The 22,828-nt window shown below is 37.7% G+C and overlaps 1 long non-coding RNA gene across 1 annotated transcript in view; it reads left to right on the top strand.

Annotated features, from left to right (window-relative positions):
* Positions 1 to 22,828, top strand: part of LOC134751459 (uncharacterized) — a 255,547-nt gene that overhangs the window by 205,853 nt on the left and 26,866 nt on the right. The gene's annotated exons all lie outside the window — the stretch shown is intronic.

Raw genomic sequence — 22,828 nt, 5'->3', positions numbered from 1 at the left:
TGATTTGTTTTTTTAACCACACCACCACAGCACTATTTTTCTCGCAAGGGATTCCAATAGGAGTCTTTCTCAGATGGCATAAAGTCGAGAAATTGGGACGGGTTCCGCCGTGACGGGGTGGCTTAGGGGTTCATGGCGCTAGTCGCGATAGCTAAAGACCGGGTTCGAATCCGGCCTCCACCACTGAAAGCTTCATCACTTTTGTTTTAGTATATGACATCTATTTCAAGTTTTTAACTCATCATAGACAAACTGCATCAGACGCATATTGTCCTAAAGTCGTAAAACGTCCTAAACGCATAATACCCTAAACGCAAAATGCCATAAACGCGTAATGACCTAAACGCATATTTACTTAAACGCAAAATGACTTAAACGCATGTGGTCCTAAATGTCCTAAACGCATAAAAGACTAGGAAAACATACAAGCCTCTACATATGGATCTACGAAATAATTCTTTGTCCCCTATATTTTAGTTAATTTATTCATGTACCAGTGCCAACTTCTCGTGCCAACGCGATTCTTTCGCTCCTGTTCACACCAGCAAGCTCTAGAAAACCAACACGACGTCTTCCATTTTCCGAATTATTCTATTTTCGTTACGCTTTTGACGAATGGCGTTGCCAAAGTGGGAAAGATGCTAAAGTGAAAAGCTGTCTTTAGAATTTGGGTAAATTTGAGCAAAACGCAAGTCTCGGTCGGGCAGACATCGTTGGCTGCCTATACCTAAAACGCACACAGCGTCTATTTGTATCGGAGTAAATGAGTGAATAATAAGAAAACTATTTAATATAAAAAACCAGCCAAGTGCGAGTCGGACTCGCACACGAAGGGTTCCGTACCATTATCTATAAAAACGGTCACCCATCCAAGTACTGACCCCGCCTGACGTTGCTTAACTTCGGTCAAAAATCACGTTTGTTGTATGGGAGCCCCACTTAAATCTCTATTTTATTCTGTTTTTAGTATTTGTTGTTATAGCGGCAACCGAAATACATCATCTGTGAAAATATATCACAGATCACGAGATACAGCCTGGTGACAGACGGACAGACGGACAGCGAAGTTTTAGTAATAGGGTCCCGTTTTTACCCTTTGGGTACGGAACCCTAAAAAAGTGATGACTATTTGTGTAATATTACTCTTTAGCGGTTTAGGTATGAATGTTTTAATTGCGCTCATAAATAAGTCAAAAAATAAAGATTAAATTACTTCACAGTTTAGACTCATTTGTTTTAGTCACTCGCGCGACATGTTTCGGAGAGCCTAGGTCTCCTTTCTCAAGCACTAATAGTGCGCACGTAGCGCACGCGTGTGCACTAGTAGTCACTACTCCGAAACATGTCGTGCGAGTGACTAAAACAAGTGAGTCTAAACCGTGAAATTATTTAATGTTAGTATGTCTCACAACGGTTTAAATTCGAATAAAGACATAGAACCGTTTACCGTTACGTTACGTTTACGTACTCTGGGTACTCAGACAACGATATATATATAATTATAACACAACGATATACACATACATACATACATACATATAATCACGCCTATTTCCCGGAGGGGTAGGCAGAGACCACGGATTTCCACTTGCTACGATCCTGACATACCTCTTTCGCTTCCTTCACTTTCATAACATTCCTCATACACGCTCGCCGGTTTAGGGTGCTCTTGACCTGGCCTTTCTTCAGGATTTCCCCACACAACACACAACGATACATATAGATATAAATACTAAAAAACATAGAAAACGCCCATGACCCAGGAACAAATATCTGTGCTCATCACCCAAATAAATGCCCTTACCGGGATTCGAACCCAGGACCATCGGCTCCACACAGGCAGGGTCACTACTCACTAGCTAGGCCAAACCGGACGTCAAATGCACTTATTTTTTAGCCACCGTGTATATTTAAATCAAACTCAATTAACATAACAAATTGAATTTACTTTCTGCTACATTCTTTTATTGAAAATGCATATAAAATTGATGTTTTAGTTCCATCGCCTGAACAATACCTATTGAACATTGAAAAGCTTCTATTTTCCTCTCAAACTTGTTTGAACAAGTGCCCCTTAGTTCTCAGGTAGGTAGTCAAGTTGTTAAAGCTTAAAGTTCGAGCTATGTTGCAAGTATTGCAACACTAGGCGTGTCGAATCGGGCCCATGGCTCTGAGAATAGATGGAGGAGGTAACATAAAGGTAATACTAAATTTTACTAATCTTAAGGGTCCCCGGAAAACTTGGTTCTCTATACAAACGTAGTTACGCTTATTTTAAAACGAGTAGCTAGTTCGCTCTGAAACTTTGTACTTACAATAGGATAAGGTATATCTATGTCTGTCATTAGTTTATATAGCTTCAAATAACATAGTTAAAAAATACCGCGAATTTAAGTTTTTGTTACAAAACTTGTTTTTGCTCTATTTCGTTTGTTTTATAAACTGGAGCTATATAAACTAATTACAGACCTAGATATACCTCATGTAGGTATGTGCAAAGTTTCATTACAATCCAACACGTAGTGCGAAACTCCATTTGTATGGGAAGGTGAAATTCGGCCGAGCTTGCCCGGGACTCTTAAAGACAGCTAATTTGGCGGCCTATACAATATTACAATAGAATTTAAAACATTAGCCACTTTAGCAACTCACCCAAATGTTTTTTGTAGGTACCTTCTAATGTGAAAACAAAATAAAACATAAAAAATTCACCGCCTAGCAACTGGGCGAGATTCGGCTCTAAAACACGCACATCGCTCAAATAAACTTTAAAGGTTGTCTGATAGTGATCGCTTTTTAGCGATAAGACCGCCTGTTGTTTACCTCTGCTTGTTTCTGTTTTCTTTTGTATTGTTTTCTTTTATTGAGGTGTGTAATGTGCAAGGTGTGTTATCTTTATCTTATCTATTTCCGTCACATTGCTGACTAATCCGTTTATATGCAGTCTCGAAAAAAACAAAGATAATAATGTACTCAATTTGTTAAATTTAATTAAAAAAGATCCAGAGGAAATTCGTGCAATCAAATGTTACCAATGACCACATGATTCAGGAAACGCAAATCACGAGTCCAACTAAGGCCATTTAAACCACGACGGCATCCAATGATTTCGTCATTGAATGCATTAAGCTTTGGTAGCAAAGATCACTTTGGTGCTAGGTGGTGCATGTATGTGGAGGTGGTGGTGGTGGTGTGGTGGTGTGTGGTGGTGGTGGTGTGTGGTGTGCAGCGGAAAGCGACTTAGTATCATCATCATCCTGTCCAGGCCGGTTTCGGCCTCGGCGACTGGGTTTTTCTGGTTAGTGAGAGCGACGATCGTGAGCTCTCAGGTGGCTGACGTAGCCTATTTTCGCAGTAAATGTACGACCACACTCACCGCAGGTCAGCACCCCTCCGACAAAATTATAGTTTATGACCGCAGGTGGTCGGGCCTTTAACTGGTCACGCTTCGCGTCGAGTTCGAATCTCCTCTGTTCTTCAAAGGCTTGCACTTTTGTACTCACTGTATGCCTCCACTTCGGCCGATCTTGTGCCGAAGTCTCCCAGTGCGATGGTTCAATGCCACATCTCCGCATGTGTCGCTTCAGCACATCTTTGTACTTAGTATATACTATGTAGTGATAAGGTGGAAATATTCGCTGTCAACGGATAAGCCTCGGTAGCTGTAGCTCAGATGGTAGATCGGCTAGTTCAAGTCTCGCCCGAGAGTGAGTTTTCCATTTTTCTCTTATTTCTAAACAATGTGGTATCATTTAAAACTTTCGCGGTTTGAACACATATTAAGTCACAAAATCAACCAAGTAATTAAGTAGTAATCGCCAAGTACACAAGTCCGCGATCGCCGAACATCTACTTACATGCGGCGGAAACCACTGGATTGAGCTTCATAAACCAAAAGTGGTCTCCACTGAACTCCATTATTATCCTCGAGTTGTGCGAGAAGCGATTGAAATCAAGAAGCACCCCAGAAATTTTAACAGGGAAGATGGTTTTAACTTATCGGCAACTTGGGGACCAGTGATCCAGAAGTTAAAGCCAAGGGATCTATCTTCGGATGTGTGCGCGGATGTTGTGAGTGTTGCGTGTCGGACGTCGGACTATTGACAATAATTAACATTTATGTGTAGTGGGTGGTTTGAAAATGTCATGTCTACCTCAAACTTTAAATGCACTTTTCGTGGGGTAGTCACACAAATCTCTGTTTTGACATTTTGCTGGGACGTCAGTTAGCCGCGACCACGACCAGTGAAACCTGTGTCGAAACGTCGGTAAATAAAGGTAACAAAATAAATTCGCGATAGACCCGTTTGTAAATGTGACTTAATGTGGTATCATTTTGCACACGCTTCTACTTAATACAAAATTAAATTGGGTGCTCTATTTGTACCTAATTATTTTAATGTTGGTTGAGCTGAGTTGTGCAGCAAATAGTTCAGTTATTATTACTCTAGTGAAGCCATACCAAAAAATGAAATTGTCGGAATCAAACCCAAAACGTCGTAAGCGCCGTAAAATTCATGGCGCTTACGCGTTTAGGTCGCAAGGTTCACGCTCCGCTTCTATGGGTTGTTGTCATAACAACATCAACGTTAGTAATCATTAAATTAAATGAAATTAAATTAAATTTCTTTATTTAAGACAACATATGGTCCATTTTGTTAGTTACAGCTTATTATAACTTATGTTAGTAACAACAACAACAGTAACCTAATAAAATATTTAATAAATAACAAACAAAAACGACTTTGTCCGCTGACCCATAATAGTTCAATGATTCGAATTAGAACCGGAGTCTAGAACGGCAATCAATGGCCGTCTAAGATCGTGATTGCGTCATGAAACTGATGATTGTAATGATGGGAGCGGGTAAAGGAATTCGATTTTGCATCTAATAGCCGATTGTTGATGATTTTAGCTACTGCATTGATTGTTTTATAATGGTGGGCGATCATTGTTCTTAAATCGATTTGAATCATAGCTACCTTGGAAATTGTGTAACTAGTACTGAAGGCGTTTTTAAAACTATAATGTTAACGATTTGATTTTGGGCCGTTTTTAGAAAAACGTGTAATGTACAAGTACCTACTTTATATCTACCTCCTTTTAATCGAAATATTGACAATGTTCAGTTCATATACCTGCTCAAAACTACGAATACTTTTTGATAGTTTTGAGAAAACAGCGACCACGCTGTTTCATATAAACTGTTTGTGTTAGTTTCGGGTCATGCACATACAAAAAATCGTTACAAACCAATGCAAAAGATAAACTTAATTAAATTAAAAGTACTTTTGATATTGGTATTCTTATTTTTAAGCAACCAAGCAGATACTGGTTTCCTTTAGCAACCGAAAAAGCTAAGGAATAATAATAAGGAATTTATATAATCTATCAAATTAGAATCACGTCGATCAAAAAAACAACTTCGCAAAAAGGCAAAATCTTTTCATTAATCTAAACATTTCAAAAAAGCCCTCCCATTCACTCGTCTCTCATTCATTCGTTCATCGAAGCTAAATGCAAATGTAGGGAAAAAGGTTCATTTATCAACACTTTACTGAGCTTCCTTATCTTTAGCTGACTGTGGAAAGTATTTTTTTGGAAATAAAGTAAAAAAAAAACAAACGGTTTCATCTTCCAAGATTTCTCATTGATTTCGAGGGGAGAAGACTAATAATAATAGGGGGATCTGCTATGGGTACTGTAAAACCACTCAGCTATACTACAAAAGCATTTATCCAAAATTAACTCTAATATCTTCACTAGACTTATATTGACCGGGATATGGACCGTGATTACTGTAATCGTGTAATCACGGTCCATAATCCCGGTCAATATAAGTCTAGTAAAACTAACCGTGAATCATTCAAAACTGTTATCGAATATCTTGATTTAGAGGTGACTATTATTTGAATAAACTTATATTGACCGGGATATAGACCGTGATTACATTTTGTATTGTTTTTGAGCTCCGAATCAATTTGATCTGAATCAGAGGTGACTATTATTTGAATAGACTTATATTGACCGGGATATAGACCGTGATTACCTTTTGTATTGTTTTTGAACTCCCCATATTTCGACGCAGTTATATGCATCGGGAGCTCAAAAACAATACAAAAGGTAATCACGGTCAATATAAGTCTAGTGAAACTAACCGTGAATCATTCAAAACTGTTATTATTTGAATGTCGTAGTCAACATATTTTTATAAGGAAGAAAAAACTAAAAACACTTGTAGGTATTTAATATCACATTGCTGTAGTGTAGTAACAGCGTTACGTAATATCTGAACGCCCCCTAAACCCTTCACGTCAATTCTTCCCCAATAATACATACAAGAAAACACTTTAACTATAACTAACCCTTATTAACAAGACAAGTGTGATACCCCAACTACTTCAGCGGTTACATGTGTTCCATTTGTCACAACTCAGACGGTTGAAGGGCCCTACAGACCCCTATACCCCTGATCTTAATACGGGAGCAAGCGAGTGTTGGGGAACTAGTGTAAGATGACCTTGACCGACTTCATCAGAAGATCAATCGATCAATCAATGTCTCTCTTCGACCCGACTCCGTGACCGACCGTGTGCCGTCATGTGAGCCGGAATACCCCACCGGTAAAGCCGACGTCATGATTAGAAATAAAAAATTAAATTCGAATTTTAAGTCCTAACTACAATAAGCTGATTCGATGATACAGTCCAAGAATATCCATAGGAACACAGTCGTTAAGTTTAGGCTTCGAGTACTCGATAGGCATAGAAATGAACCTTGACCGACTTCATCAGAAGATCTGACTTAGTGTGAGCCGGACGGAATACCCCACCGGTAAAGCCGACATGATTAGAAATAAAAAATTAAATTCGAATTCAAGTCCTAACTACAATAAGCTGATTCGATGATACAGTCCAAGAATATCCATAGGAACACAGTCGTTAAGTTTAGGCTTCGAGTACTCGATAGGCATAGAAATGAACCTTGACCGACTTCATCAGAAGATCTGACTTAGTGTGAGCCGGACGGAATACCCCACCGGAAAAGCCGACGTCATGATTAGAAATAAAAAAATAAATTCGAATTCAAGTCCCAACTACAATAAGCTGATCCGATGATACAGTTCAATTCCTCAAGTACTCGATAGGCATAGAAATGAGATGACGTAAAAAAAGCGTATTTTTTTGCCTGTAACTTATTTTTACACGGTTACGTAGTAAAATAGAGTAGTGAAAACATTAAAACGTTGATAAGGTATACTTATTTTCACATCACCTTTTCGGAAAGGGGCTTTTTCTTCCGCGCTAGGAGGGATCAAAGTAGCACTTTTCTTCCCTGCTAGGGGGGATCAAAGTAGCACTTTTCTGTTCTAGGACATGATTTTTTTCTTTTTTGTATACAATATTTTTAGGTTAAAATAATATTTTGGAACATAACAATTTCCTCATAGGTGATGTGAAAAACAGTATGTGTCACATGGTAGCAAAATTATTTCCACCTTGGGCGTTAACACTTGAATCCCTCACTAAGCTCAGGATTCTATTTTAGAATCCCTCGCTACGCTCAGGATTCAATTATAGAATCCTTCGCTTCGTTCAAGATTCAATATACGCCCTCGCCGTACCTAAATATGTCATTTTGCTCCCTTGTGAAACAATGTACTATTTCCCCTCACTAGCTCGGAAAGTTGTCGTTAATCCTTCAATACAAGCGGGGAAAAACGCGTTTTATCCACTAGTGGGGAAAGTAATTTGACCTTGGATGGAGCGTGTTTAAGTAGCTTGACAGATGAAGATGACCTATCGCCTGTGGATGTTGCACTTTCCTCGCTATAGTGAGGTGAAAAGTTTTGTGTTAGTACACGGGCGCTACGCTCAGGATTATATTTTAGAACCACTCGCTTCGCTCGTGGTTCACCTATAGAATCCTTTCGCTTGCTCGTGTTTCAATTCTACACTCGCGGGTAAAATACAACTGCACCCTTGTATAACAAATAATTATAATAACGGGTCACTCACGTGATCACGTGAGCTGGAAAACTGTTTTGGGTACTACGTCGGTGGACAGTGTGGACGAACCATTAGCGAATGACGTAGTGAGCGTTGTGTGCAACCCATCATTTGACAATAATGCCGTAAACGAGGGTAGTTTCACGCCCCCCCTGCCGCCACCGGCGCCCGCGCCGAGTCATCGGGCGCGGAGGGCTGCGGCCCACAGTCTGCGCCGGTCCGTCACCGTCGACGCAAGTTCCTGATGACACTCCTCGGTACGGAGTGAAACATGTCGAGCGTTTTCGACTTAAAACACGTGAGTGACCCGTTATTAATATATTTAATATGTATGGTGCTATTGGTGCTGTATGTAGATTTTTACAATAAATGTTTTCTATTCTATTCTATTCTAAATCGCCCGCGCTCGGCAAGAAATAGGAATAGCTCGTGATCAGACCGTTATTTGAATCTGAAGGACCCCTCAGGTGCCTGCTGCATAAGGTTTTGGGGGAGGAAAAGAATAGTAAGTTGTAAGCACATAAGATTTGTTTGTCAATGGTCTGGGGAACTGATTTCACATATCGATTCCCTCTTTATTGCACTTTTGGGTCAAAATTCTTTTCGTTTTGTTGTTTCTGACCACTCTGTAACGCTTCTCTTTTTGTCTTTTATCAAATAAATAAAAAATCGTTGATTGCTATTGTATGTCTTTCTAGCTGTAGATATATAATAATCTTGTGAAAAATTAAAAACTAAATTTTACCCCATACAAAAAGCTCCACTCCGTCACATTTTTTTGGGACAAAAACAAAACGAAAAGAATTTTGACTTTTTTGACTTTGAAGGAGTTAAAATCTTCTGCGCAAAAACACTATTACTCATTATTTCAATACATAAAAAAAAAGTCTACATTTGATAATTTAATTGAAAGGGATTCTTATAGGTAAATGCACGTTTTCGTGCGTTCAGGCGGATCTAGAAAATCTGAGCAATATTATCCATTAATTTACATACCGGATTAAATTTGTAAGTAGATGTCATCGTCAATTGCTTACCTGTGAAGAAAACAAAATGTTAGTAAATAGAAACAATAAGTAATACTTACTATAGTAGATACTTAGTATATTTTAATGTCATTATGTACTGTAAAACGTTGTACGATACATCTCGCTTCGTTCCCTCCCTTCGGTCGTGTTTTAATTTATCGCCACTCGTTTCGAATTTCTTATTTTTCGCACTTGTATCGTATAGTCATTGAGTCACAATACATCTTATAGGCTACGGTAACAGCTTACCACCAGGCAGGCCGTGTGCTAGTTTGCTCAAAATTTAAATAAGAAAACGTGAGTTTCATCACGCTTAACAGTCTTGATTTACAATCTTGATTTACTACACTGAGGTGCAATAAAATTGGGTGACGTTGTATGGATAAAAAAAGTGTTATTTGCCTTGAATATAGTTTTCCAAAACATTAAACCAAAGACAATCCTAACTGGACCTACACTTAAACAACATTCACACAAAATCGGACAATAATTTTATACAAACAACTTGCGGGGTCCAACGTGTTAATTCATGTGGGTATAAAAACGCTAGTTTGTAGGGTCTAAACGACCCGAAAGCGGGTTAACTGGTCATTGAGGTTAACGTTGGGGGTGTAATGGGGGTAAATAAATAGTTCATTAAAGTATTTACTGGTCCTAATTTGGAATGAAGTGTTTAAATAGAACTATTACGCATTTATTTTATTTGGTGCTGAAAAATTACGACAAGCACTAATAATTCGGGTTTTAGTTATTCGATCTGCTTCCGATATGTTACTAATCTGTCAGTATCAAAAGTAACGTTTCTGAAGAAATGTCACTTTCGACACTGAAAGATCAGTATGTATCATATCGGATCCATAATATCGGAAACAGAACGTATAACTAAAAAAAATATGGTTGTCTGTAAAGTTGGTTTACGGACGATAATTTTGCGTGATAACGTCATGATAAAACATCGATGAAAAGGCCGCAACGTTACCATGGTGATCTGTCCACAACGTTACCATGGAAATATGTCCACAACGTTACCATGGACAACTGTCCACAACGTTACCACGGAGATCTGTCCACAACGTTACTATGGAGATCTGTCCACAACGTTACCATGGAGATATGTCCACAACGTTACCACGGAGATCTGTCCACAACGTTACCATGAAGATCTGTATCGAATTGGCCTATTAGTGCTTGCCGTAATTTTTCAGCACCAAATAAAATAAATGCTGTAAAAGTCTATTAGACGTAATTAATTTGGATGGTAATATGCTCGGATATCAATATTAGCACGAAAGGTAAAACAACAACTTTACCCCCTTGTAAACAACTTTATTTATATTCAAGGGTAATCAACAGCTTATTTGCCCGTCTTTTTCATTGTTTTGCGCCTTTAATAAGCGCTTCTAATAACGAATTAACAACAGCCTAACGAAAATATATTCGTTCAGCCTCGGAAAATAACTTTTCAAACTCGACTTATGAAATTTAAATTTCCGAAAGTCCAATTTGAACTTGAAAACACCAATTTCTCTTTGTATCCCTGTCAATAAATAACTTAGTCGCAAAGTTCACCTCATCAAAATTGTATCCATTTCTGCTCAACTCGGATATCTGCATCTATTCAGTCCGCTTTACAATTCTTATTATAAAACTTTCCGTAGACTGAGACAAAACATCATTAATCTTGCGTCTCGCTCCTTCATTATAACTTGCTCCGCGGTGATTTATTCGACGAAGTCAGGGAATTTTATTTCGCGACCCCTGGCTATGAGACGCGGATAAAGTTTCGAAATAATACTAGATCTAGATATGTCATGTTTTTCATAGGACATTTTTATTTCTTAAACAATTCGACTAAGGTAAATAAAACTTATATTTATTTAATCTTTATTGCATAATACCTTATAGAACAAATGGCGGACTTAATGCCGTAAGGCATTCTCTACCAGTCAACCAATACAACTTGTGCATATGAAGGTTGAGGGAGTATCCATGAAGGAAAAACAAATAGATATTTATGTTCTTTATCAAAATGAGGACAAGTGACTCGATCATTATTACTAATCTATTCTAGAGCTTCCAGGCTAAATTCTAGAGTAGCCTAAGTTCCACTTGATTACTTTATCTCTAAACTGGGACTGTTACGATTTATATAATCTCAAATTCACATATAAGTCAAGAGATTTAATAACACGTCAATTTACACTAAGTTTTTTGTTAGCGACCCTCTAAGAAAAAGATAGTTTATTGTTCAAGTAGGCATATAACTATGCGCTTATGAACGTCAAAATGCCGGCTCTGCCCGAGAAGATTTAAATCCTCTCAATTGGACCAGGGTATCCCAATGCACACACGCACACACACATTGATTTCTTCGGCTTCGTGAATGATTTTCGTGATGCACACTTAATGATTTCTTCTTTTCTTGCTGTTGTTGTCTGAACATGTGTTGTGATCGTCATGAATAAATATCTTTTATCTTATCTTAATATGGGACGCACAAGAAACTCGGCGGAAAGCATCTTTTCAAAACATTTGTTATTATAAACTGTAATTGATGTCATATATTAAAGAAAAAGTGACGAAGCCCTCCAGTGGTGAAGGCCGGATTCGAACCGGCGTCTTTAGCTATCGCGGCTAACGCCATGAACCCCTAGGCCACCCTAGGCTTGGGGTCATCAATTACAGTTTTTAATTTATATATAGTAGTGTGACTACTTAAAAAACACAAATCAAAATATTTAATAAAATAATTTGATTTGTTCCCAAACTTGTTCATTTTTTCTTATAATTAACATGCATTAAAAAATACAATTTACGTTATTTACATTCTGTGGGTTACATGGGCGTTCTCCCGATTTTATTCCTTAATAGTCTTAATACAGTCGAAGGTACAATAGTTTTAATATAAAACCATCTAGACAACTTATGTTCGTGGCAAGTGGGGCATCAGATTAGTCTTTTATCTCATCTCGATCTGCTCTTAAAACTGCCGACAATCCTTCCGGCCGAAATGTGTTTACAGAAAAACTTACTTTAGGACGCCTTTGTTTTTACCGACTCAGGCCGCTTCCCCACTTGGCGGCGCGGTGGTGCAGTACGCAGTATTTTTTCCTGATTGGCGCGCCCGCGACTCCGCGCCAATCCCCGCCGCCAAGTGGGGAAGCGGCCTTAGGATAGATAAAAGGACCGAGACGGTTAATATGGAACTGTTGTATGACTTAGCTATTATTAACTATCAGTTAGGTACTAAATAATAAAAAGGTACAATCGGGGACATTGCCGGTGAACCACCTCGTTTATCTTGATCCTTACGAGCGAGCTAAACTCCGCCTCCCATAGAGATAATTAATTACGATGCATTTGGGATTCTTTATCTTAATAATGGAAAGGGTAACAGGTAATGAGACAAACAATAGGTAGTAAGGACAGTTTATTACTTGTTGTTGTTTAGACTAAGCCTCGCCTCCCCATAAAGATAACTAATTAGGATGCATTTTGGATTCTTTATCTTAGTTTGCAAATGCCGGCCGTCACAAGACAATGGACTGCAATAAACTTTACCTGAGCTAACCTTTTGTTTCAACACCCATTTTTTTAAGTGCCATGCTGTGGTCATCACTTTTATGATATCGCCTCACCGTATGCAAGACGTTTAAATGATTTTTGCCCTTAAGGTGGTTCACCGCCAAAGTCCTCGATTGTACTTACACCGACATCAGAATGATATCTGAATGATGCATTTAGTTATCGTGCGTCTCGCCCGCGCCAATAAATGTACAGACTAGTACGAGCGAAATACACGGTAACTGAATGACATGATGTCAGTGTTCGTTCGAATTGGTCTGTATGTTACCTAAACAAGATAGGCACCCTCAGTACTTTTTTACAATATAAAGTGGGAGTAGGGCCTTTAGTGTTTATGATACAGCTATTGTCCAATATCAAGGACAAATGAAGCCTTTTTAATTTCTTGGCACTCTTGTTTGCTATTAATCTACTAGCAAAGATACGAGGATATTTGGAAACTTTTTATTAAATCGCAGCATGTGTACCTACAGAGTTCCTTTAAACTTTTAGTATTGCTCATGACGGAAAAATAATGAATTCGTTCTGCGACAAAAAGAAGTTGGAGCTTTTACGAACTCATTAGATCTCTAATTATAGTAATTATGCTTCAAATACAAAGTTGGACTTTATATATGTCGGCGGCAGATGATAAAATCGGGCATATCGAGATATTCCTAGTCATATCATGAAACGCCGCCATTTCATGATCTGACGGTACTTAAAAATGTGGGTGTTGAAAGAAAAGGTTAGCTCAGGTAGTTTATTGCAGTCCATTGTCTTGTGACGGTCGGCATTTGCAAACTAAGATAAGGAATCCAAAATGCATCCGAATTGGTTATCTTTATGGGGAGGCGAGGCTTAGTCTAAACAACAACCAATAAACTGTCCTTCCTTACTACCTATTGTTTGTCTCATTACCTGTTACCCTTTCCATTATTAAGATAAAGAATCCCAAATGCATCGTAATTAGTTATCTCTATGGGAGGTGGAGTTTAGCTCGCTCGTAAGGATCCAGGTAATTTTTTTCTGTAGTGTTTCACCGGCAATGTCCCCGATTGTATGATAGAGATAGATATAGAGATAGAGATTGCCTGACAGCCCTAACGTACTTTTTATTTAATTGGCTACGAATCAGCTCAGCTTCAGCAGACAATTTGCTCGTAAATAATTTGCAATTAGGCAACAAAATAAAAATCAACCAGACACAGCGACAAATTTTATTAAATCCATACCCTGTCCAATTCCCCCGGCTTTGCTGAAAAATGTTGCCAGGGTTGCCAGTTTCATTCGTAGAAGTGGTAAAATTTGAATTAACATTTAAGTAGATATATAGCTATATTTATTCATTAATAAACTATATTAATAATAATAAAAAATAAATAAAAAAAAAAACATTTTGTTATAAATATCGGCTTGAATTTTTTTCGCAGATAAATGTTTAAATAGTTTAAAGTAGAAATCGCTCTTTTTTTTCTGTATTCCTGTAAACTGAAACCACCATTTGACACATGATAATATACATAATCTTGACCTGACTAAAACTAAACTCAAAATAAGGCTAACCTTAAATTTAAACTAATCTTTAACAGATATTATTTATCATTCATTTACAAACCAACCTAAATATATACCGGCGTCGATCGACAAATAATCTATATTCTTACTTACAGTATCTGATCAAACTTTTGAATCCAGTTTACCTTAGTAGTCGGCAATGTAACGTATTGCAATTTGCATGCAAGTTAATTCTAGTCTACGCCAACATGCTAGGAAAAATGCTACTCTTGCAACCCTACGGAAAAATAAATTAGCATGCGTAGATTGAATTGTCAGGAGTTCCGTTAAGTCTCCTAATTCGGGGAAAGTTCTGACGTTTTTATTTTTTTTCCTGTTTACGCTATATCTGGGGAAAACAAGTGTCTTGTCCGTTTTTATATCTAGTTTATAGTGCATTGACGTAGAATTGTAAAGGGAGAGAAATTGAGTGATTTTGTATAGGTACAATGACTGTTGCAGTTTGTCAGTTTTGTGTACGACTTTCTTTGTGAGACATTATAGAAATGTTTTTTTTTGTAAGTTCACGTGATGCTAAGATTTCCAGGTATCGTAGGTAGGATCACAAATAAGTGCCTCTTAACAAAGGGAGAGTCTGTGCAGAAAGGGAAGTCGTGGAATATATGGGATCCATTCTACGGCTGTTCTCTTTCCGTAGAAACTCTATTTGTTACTTAAAAAGAGGCGCCAACACTTATAACTGTATAAGTAATTCTTAAACTGAATAAACGATTTTTATTATTTAATCACAAGCACTATCGGTTTTACTACAAATAAAATAATAAATAAATAATAAATAAATAAATAAATAAATATTATAGGACATTCTCACACAGATTGACTAAGTCCCACGGTAAGCCCAAGGAGGCTTGTGTTATGGGTACTCGGACAACGATGTATATAATATATAAATACTTAAAATACATAGAAAACAACACCCATGACTCAGGAACAAATCTGTGCTCATCACACTAATAATGCCCTTACCGGGATTCGAACCCAGGACCATCGGCTTCACAGGCAGGGTCACTACCCACTAGGCCAGACCGGTCGTCAATAAGTAATAGTATGAAACAAACTTCGAAAACATACACAATTAACTTTTACTTTTTCATTGATAGTTCAATATAAAGAAATTACATAAATATCTGATTAACCAAATATATTTAAGTCTAGCTAGTCTATATACTACATGTTTATTCTCGCATTTGTCCCTTTCTCTTATTTGGGAAATTCAATTAAGAATATTTAAAATGCTCATCTACATGCCTCTATCTATATACTAACCCTATCTAAAATGGAGTGGGGATAGAAACGCGTCAATTTTCTAAGTAAGCAGGCATCAGTATCAATCGCTTGACCGTAATCCAGCCGTTGGAATTGCTATCCTAAATCTTTGATCCGAGCGGTTTTGGATGATGTGCGTACATCGGGGTTTTCGGTGCGGGATAAGACATATTCAAATACCTTACTCAAAAATATCTCTTAATTCGCTGACATAAGAGCTATGGGACATATTTTTCTATCTATCTATCTATCTTTGATTTAAATAATAAACATCCCCAGAATGGATGAATGGTTTTGATTTTTGAATATGATGTGTGCACATATGGGACATTTTCTATGAAAAGGGACTTATTGTCGATGGCGCTTACGCCGTACAGCGTCGCGCGGTATTGTATTTATATCGGAGCATCGTTTATAATAGCGTAAGCGCCATCGACAATAAGGTCCCTTTTTATAGAAAATACCACATATTTTTACACTTGACTGTTCATAAGCACTACATATAATTTGGATTTGGATAATTTTCATTGCGAGAATCATAAGGGGTAAAAGTATCGATTATGGCCCGGCCACGACATCGCGCGGTGGCGGCAGCGGCGAGCGGCGGCCATAGGTGGGAACGAAAGGTCCGATCGCTGTGCCTCGCTCCAACCTATGGCCGCCGCTCGCCGCTGCCGCCGCCGCGCGATGTCGTGGCCAGGCCATAACGTAACAGGGAGGGACAGAGTTAAATAGCCTGATGATCTACGCGGATATAGTCGCGTGCAGAGGCTAGTCAAGAGAAACTTTCTTAACGAAACAATTCGCTTGTAGTACAATATTTTTATGATGTAAGCGACATAAAGTTTTACGAGCGGCCTGTTACAGTAGATGGCATTCCCGAAACGATTTTAAAAACTTTATAGCGGCGCTTTTTACATTAAAAAAAACACATATAGGTATATTTCAAGGGTTCTGGAAACTCTTAAATAATTGTAAAAAAGTCTTGTTTTTACAAGCGTTTTATTAGCTTGCTTATGTATGTATGTATGGGTCAAATCTTGCAAGTTAAATTTTCTTGACTTACAATGAAGCTGGAAATTTGCATACGTATGTAAGTCGGGTGACAATGCAATATTATGGTACCATCGAGATGATCTGATGATGGAACTGTGATAAAACAACGAAACCTAATGTCTCGATGAGTATTACTTACCTGTGGAAAGAAAAGTACAGTCGGCGATAAAAGCTTTTACCAAAAATGTAATTTTTGCCAAAAACTTATATGTACCTATATGATCATGACGTTGTTAAAATAAGCGCTTTTTGGTAAAAGATCATAGTAACCAATGGACCTTTCTCTTGTACGTTGTCAACACTCCTGTTACATTCCTGTTAAGTTAACCACGTTTTTGGATAACATCTCATGTCATAAACCCATATTGCTTTTGTCTCTTCAAGCTAAACTAGAACGAAATCGTGTGTTCAAAATTTAAAAACATTCCTTATTAGCTTGAATAACTACCAGTGATGTATATCCATAAGACGAACCCCACTTAATAATACAAAATTAATAAGATTAGGCAACGCTACGAAGGCAATTTTTGCCCCTCCAACACAACATGTATAAAATAAATTGGTCCCACAAAGCAGGGAACCCCAAATCTGATTACGCACTTAAGCGAGATTTTTTTACATTTCGGTTATCTTTATTCATATTTGCTCGAAAGAGCTTGTTTTCGTAGTTAAGTTACGTCGTATACGACATTTTCTCGTGATACTGTTGGAATAAGGGGAAAATTGGTACATTAACGCCGAATGAATAATTCCACGAGACCGCCATGTTTTCAGTACTAATTTGAATAAAAAACGAGAATTCCCGAGAAAATGCTATTTTTTTAATTTATTTTACGCGGGTGCTTGCATGAAAGTGTCAATAAAAACAACCTGTATGAATGCATAATGCTTTTTTATGTTCAAGAACGCTGTAAACTGTTTATCATACATAACAACTTGAATTTTATGATTGAATATTGTGATAATGCATAACAATTTTTAGATATTTTCTTGTTTATTTGCTATATATTAATAGTGCTTGTGATTCTGAGTGGATATAACAAAAAATTAGAAAATCCGTCTACGATATTTTCTACTTTGCCCTGGTTGATTGTTGCCGAGTACCCCTCATGGCGTTATGTTCGCCTTTAGTACATTATGTTTTTCATTTATGCAATAAGTTTTAACCTCCTGAGGTCCCGTGTCATATATACAGGGTGATCAATCCAAATGGGTCAGTAGAGAGGTCAGTAACTATGAGAGATAGCGAGATCTGTTCTTAAGAACCATGGCTTCGATTTTAGATTTAATAATAATGGCATTCAAAAAAATAATGGTCAAATTTCATAGCAAAATTTGGTCCTTATACTTTCAGGATCAATCATACAAACTGATTACATAAAGAATATTGACCAGGGGCGATTCCCGGTTATGTATGAGAGATTTAAAAAAAAGTTTGATGTCATTATTATTAAATCTAAAATCGACGCCATGGTTCCTAAGAACAGATTTCGCTATCTCTCATAGTTTCTGACTTCTCCATACTGACCCATTCGGATTGATCGCCCTGTATCTATAGCGTTTAGACTATATATACAGTGCTAAATCTCAGGAGGTTAAACTAAGTTAAGTAAAATACAAGCGTGTTAAAAATTCCCTTATCTAAAAGAGCGGAATTGAGTGGCGGCGTGAGGCGTGGCGTAGCTTGGAAGTAAAAAAAAGTCACTGGTTTCCTTTTTAATGCTGTCATTAGACAAGGCCAATGACATTTATCCTGTAGTGTTTAGTATCTAAAAATATCTGTTTTTTATATATATTTGTCTCGGCGCACACTACGAGTTTGTAGCTTTTGGCGTCGAGACACTAGGCCCTTGGGGTAAGGGGGCACGGGGGCTCCACAAAGCGCTTAGCAAACGCCTGAGGGAGGCCACAGGTGACCCTCGCGCGGGCGACTTTCTCGCGCAAAGATTGGCCATAGCAATCCAGCGCGGGAATGCCGCCTGCGTGATGGGCACCTTGCCTAGGAAAAAATTTAGAAAGTCATTTTATGTAAGTATTTTTAAGTTTATTTTTACTTTAGTATAATTTAGTATTATTATTTAGTTTGTAATTTGTTTATTGTTTAAGTATCATTTAGTTTTTTATTTTTACTGTAATTTATTTTAGTTATATTATCTTATATTGTTGTTACAGTATCTCAAGTTGTCTGTTTTATATGTCTGAGATATATTTAGAGTGTTTTTGGTGCATGTAAAAATATCAAGCTTAGCCTACGGGATTCATCCGTGTATGTGGTTAAATATTTTTACCCCGTTTACGGGTTGAACCTTAAAGGGGTTTTACATCTTCAAACGTCAAAAGTTAACTCCAAAAAAACGAAAGTCGACATATGTCCTTCTAAAGGGGCCCACTGACTATCAGTCCGCCGGACGATATCGGCCTGTCAGTTAGAACAAAAATTTGACAGTTCCGAACAATGGACAGGCCGATATCGTCCAGCGGACTGATAGTCAGTGGGCCCCTTAAAACTTTGTCTCGTATTGAACCCTCCATAGCTTCGATAGGGTACGACAGTATCAGGAAGTATTTTTTGTATTTTTTCTTATGGAGAATTTATAGGAGATTACTATGAAATAGCAATTATTTATTTTACATAATAAGAGCGTCTACTCGTTTTAACACGAAAACAGGTAATATTTAATCAGTATGTTTGTAAACAAGCAAATTCCGCTTTATTTGTTTTTCTGAACACGAAAAACCTCAGATTTTATGAAATCTAAAGTAGGATTTCTTGGCAAATCGCCATGACAGTGATGAGTAGTGAAGTTTTCAATAACATACGCTCACGAATGCAATTTTAGACAGGTTAGTTCGGGATTCTTGGGATACTTTCCAAACGGCATGATGTGATTGACTTTAGAATTCCTGAAATAAAACTATGAAAACGGATTATATCGCGTATATTGAATTTATAATACATCCCGACGTTTCGAACCCTTTACAGCGTTCGTGGTCAACGGGTGACTGAGGAAAAATTACAAAGTGCAAAAATACCCACATACTAAAATAATGAACAATCATAGACTACAAACTCTAAGGCTGGTTGTACATGCAAAATCGGTTCATAAGGCTAGTTATACACTACAATTATTTTCAAGTAAAGATATATATAGGTATATACGCTTATTTAGAATTCCTATTCATACCCCTATTTATGAATGTGTTGTGATCCTGCCGGTGAGTAAAGTTGTCAGAGCTCAACGAGGGTCCGGAGTGTTAGGGTCGGCAACGCGCATGTAACACCTCTGGAGTTGCAGGCGTCCATAAGGCTACGGAGACTGCTTACCATCAGGCGGGCATGCTTGTTTGCCATCGGCGTAGTATTAAAAAATCCTGCTTCACACATATATGCCCAGAATTAGTTTTTGGTCTAAACTTCTTGAGGTTGGGAGTTTTCTCCTATGAATTTTAATGAGTAGGAGTGAGCTTTTGCCAGCGGGTCAAAAACCGAATAGGCATATATTAAAATCATATTTTGAGTATGGCAAACCAATGTGTCAGTAGAAAAAGACGCACAATTCAAAATTAATATGACAGCTTCCGAGCTGTCACTGTATTCACGACTTTTTTCTAATTATTCGCCTTATATATGTGACGTTTTCAACCAAAAGGTACCACATTGTCGGTTGTCGATAAGGTTGGTACATTTTATAAGCTACTAAATAATTACAACTTCCACGAAATTACCCATAATATGACAATGACAAAAACGAACCGAATCTCCTACGCTGCTTTATTCTTAATAACCACTCATTCCAGCCGTCACTTTTAAATTGCCTCAATTTTTCCATAGATAAGGTAAATTTGCCCGCTGCAGGGTAAATTTGCCCGCTTGCCCTAAGATTGCGCGTGTCAGAGACAGTGTTAAATCGCCCGGTTATTTCGACCATCCGGCCGCTAACCCTTTCAACGCTAGCATGAGGCTTGTCAAATTTATGACAGTTTTAACGTGATATTTTGCTCGTCGCGTCCCTTGGCTATATCATTAGCTATTTTATACTAAAATTATACTGCTGTGATAGGCAGGGTAATGATATACAACTTGAAATTAATAAAACATAGACATATTTTTGTGATTTTTAGGGTTCCGTACCCAAAGGGTAAAAACGGGACCCTATTACTAAGACTCCGCTGTCCGCCTGTCCGTCTATCCGTCTGTCACCAGGCTGTATCTCATGAACCGTGATAGCTAGACAGTTGAAATTTTCACAGATGATGTATTTCTGTTGCCGCTATAACAACAAATACTAAAAACAGAATAATATAAATAATTAAATGGGGCTCCCGTACAACAAATGTGATTTTTTTGCTGTTTTTTTTTCGTAATGGTACGGAACCCTTCGTGCGCGAGTCCGACTCGCACTTGGCCGGTTTTTTTTCTATGCAATGGTCCCCAACAAGCTCGGTTCTCCATACAAAATACAGCGAATTGTCATACAAAACTTGTTTTTGCTCTATTTCGTTTGTTTTATAAATTGGAGCTAATTACAGGATTAGATATACTTTATGTCATTTGTATTTTATCTTTATTCCTTGTACGTGTATTCTATGTACTTTTGGTCAATAAAAATGTTAACTGATTCTTTATGTCATTGTATGTACAAAGTTTCATTACAATTCAACACGTAGTTTTAAAATGAGAACGAAACTCCGTTTGTATGGAAGGGTGAAATTCGGCCGAGCTTGCTAGGGACTCTGTAAGTATAGTTAGTTTCGGAGGTTATAGTTGAAAGGAGTCTGCCCTTGAAAATAACGTCTAGTTTTCGTGTGTTTTTTTTATGTTATTCCCTTGATTATGGTTCATTCTACTTTTTACAGCAGGTTTTTATGATTTCAAACAATCTTGAAATTGTAATATTCGTAATGCGTTTTAACTTACGCTAGGTACTAAAAATTGATATGCACAGAATAGGCCTCAATATTAGACCGTTTGCTTTTTTTTATTTTTAGTATTTATAGTCTGGAGTAGGCAAATATACAACTTTGTTACCGTCCCTGCTCTTTCACTCATAATGACAACTTTGTTACCTTTAAAAAAATAGATAAAAGATTTTTTACTTTGGTTACAAGGTATCGTTAGTGCAGCATTAAAATGTGCTTTATATTGACACACAATTTACATAATTTACAAATATAAAAATCAAATAATTTATTTTGGGGACAAAAATTGCTGCAGTAAAAAGTAGAATGACACTATAACGTCTTTAAACTGTTGTGAGACATAATAACATTAAATAATTTCACGGTTTAGACTCACTTGTTTTAGTCACTCGCGCGACATATTCCTAGGCTCTCCGAAACATGTCGCGCGAGTGACTAAGGGCCAGTTGCACCAACCACAATTAACAGACTGATTAACGTCAAGCAACAGAGAACTCTGAAACTTTCCATACAATAAAATTTAGCGAACGGAAAACGGTGACAGACGGTTTGGTGCAACCGGCCCTAAGTGTGTCTAAACCGTGAAATTATTTGATATTTAATATTTAACACTATAACGTATAACAATTCGACAGAAACTACAGTTTTGCGTGAGGCCCCCTCTTATAAAATGAGCCGTGAGTCGTCATGCTAGGCCTCTCGGGACGAAGTTCCCGCACAGCAGATAACACTTTAATTAAGTCTTCATTTCCTTACCCTTGCCTAATATCTACTCCAAACATCTAAGGTCACTGGGTCTCTTCGTATGTACTAGAAATATTATATTTAAGCTTTCACATGTGTGTGTAATGTATGAATCTCTAGAAAACACGTCACACCGCGTCTTCTTTACCAAAACCAATACCAATATGGTTCCGCACTCAAACGGTAAAAACGGGACCCTATTACTAAGACTCCGCTGTCCGTCTGTTTGTTACCAGGCTGTATCTCATGATCCATGAACCGGGATAGCTAGACAGTAGAAATTTTCACAGATGATGTATTTATGTTGCCGCTATAAAAACAATTACTCAAAAGTACGGAGCCCTCGGTGGGCGAGTCCGACTCGTACTTGTCTGAATTTAATTTAACCTTTCATATGTGTGTGGTGGTAAAAATCATGGGTTCAAACCTCGCTTGTGCTATATAGCGCAGAAAAAATCGTTCTTATGTAGCAGATATATGGCCGCCTTCTAATGTATGAAACTTCATAAAACACGTCACACTGCGCCGCACACTCCACACAAGCGATGTGAGTGTGACGTCTCTACGAAAACGTATAATAGTAGTATCAAAATCTGCGTTTGATCTGCATCAAAGTTCGATGGTAAGAGCGTACTCCCATCTTGAAAGCCGGCAACGCACTTG

Source organism: Cydia strobilella, chromosome 22, assembly GCF_947568885.1.
Source record: "Cydia strobilella chromosome 22, ilCydStro3.1, whole genome shotgun sequence".
In the NCBI taxonomy this organism is placed as follows: domain Eukaryota; kingdom Metazoa; phylum Arthropoda; class Insecta; order Lepidoptera; family Tortricidae; genus Cydia; species Cydia strobilella.
Note: the sequence above shows the minus strand (reverse complement) of the source record. Positions and strands in the feature narration are given on the sequence as shown.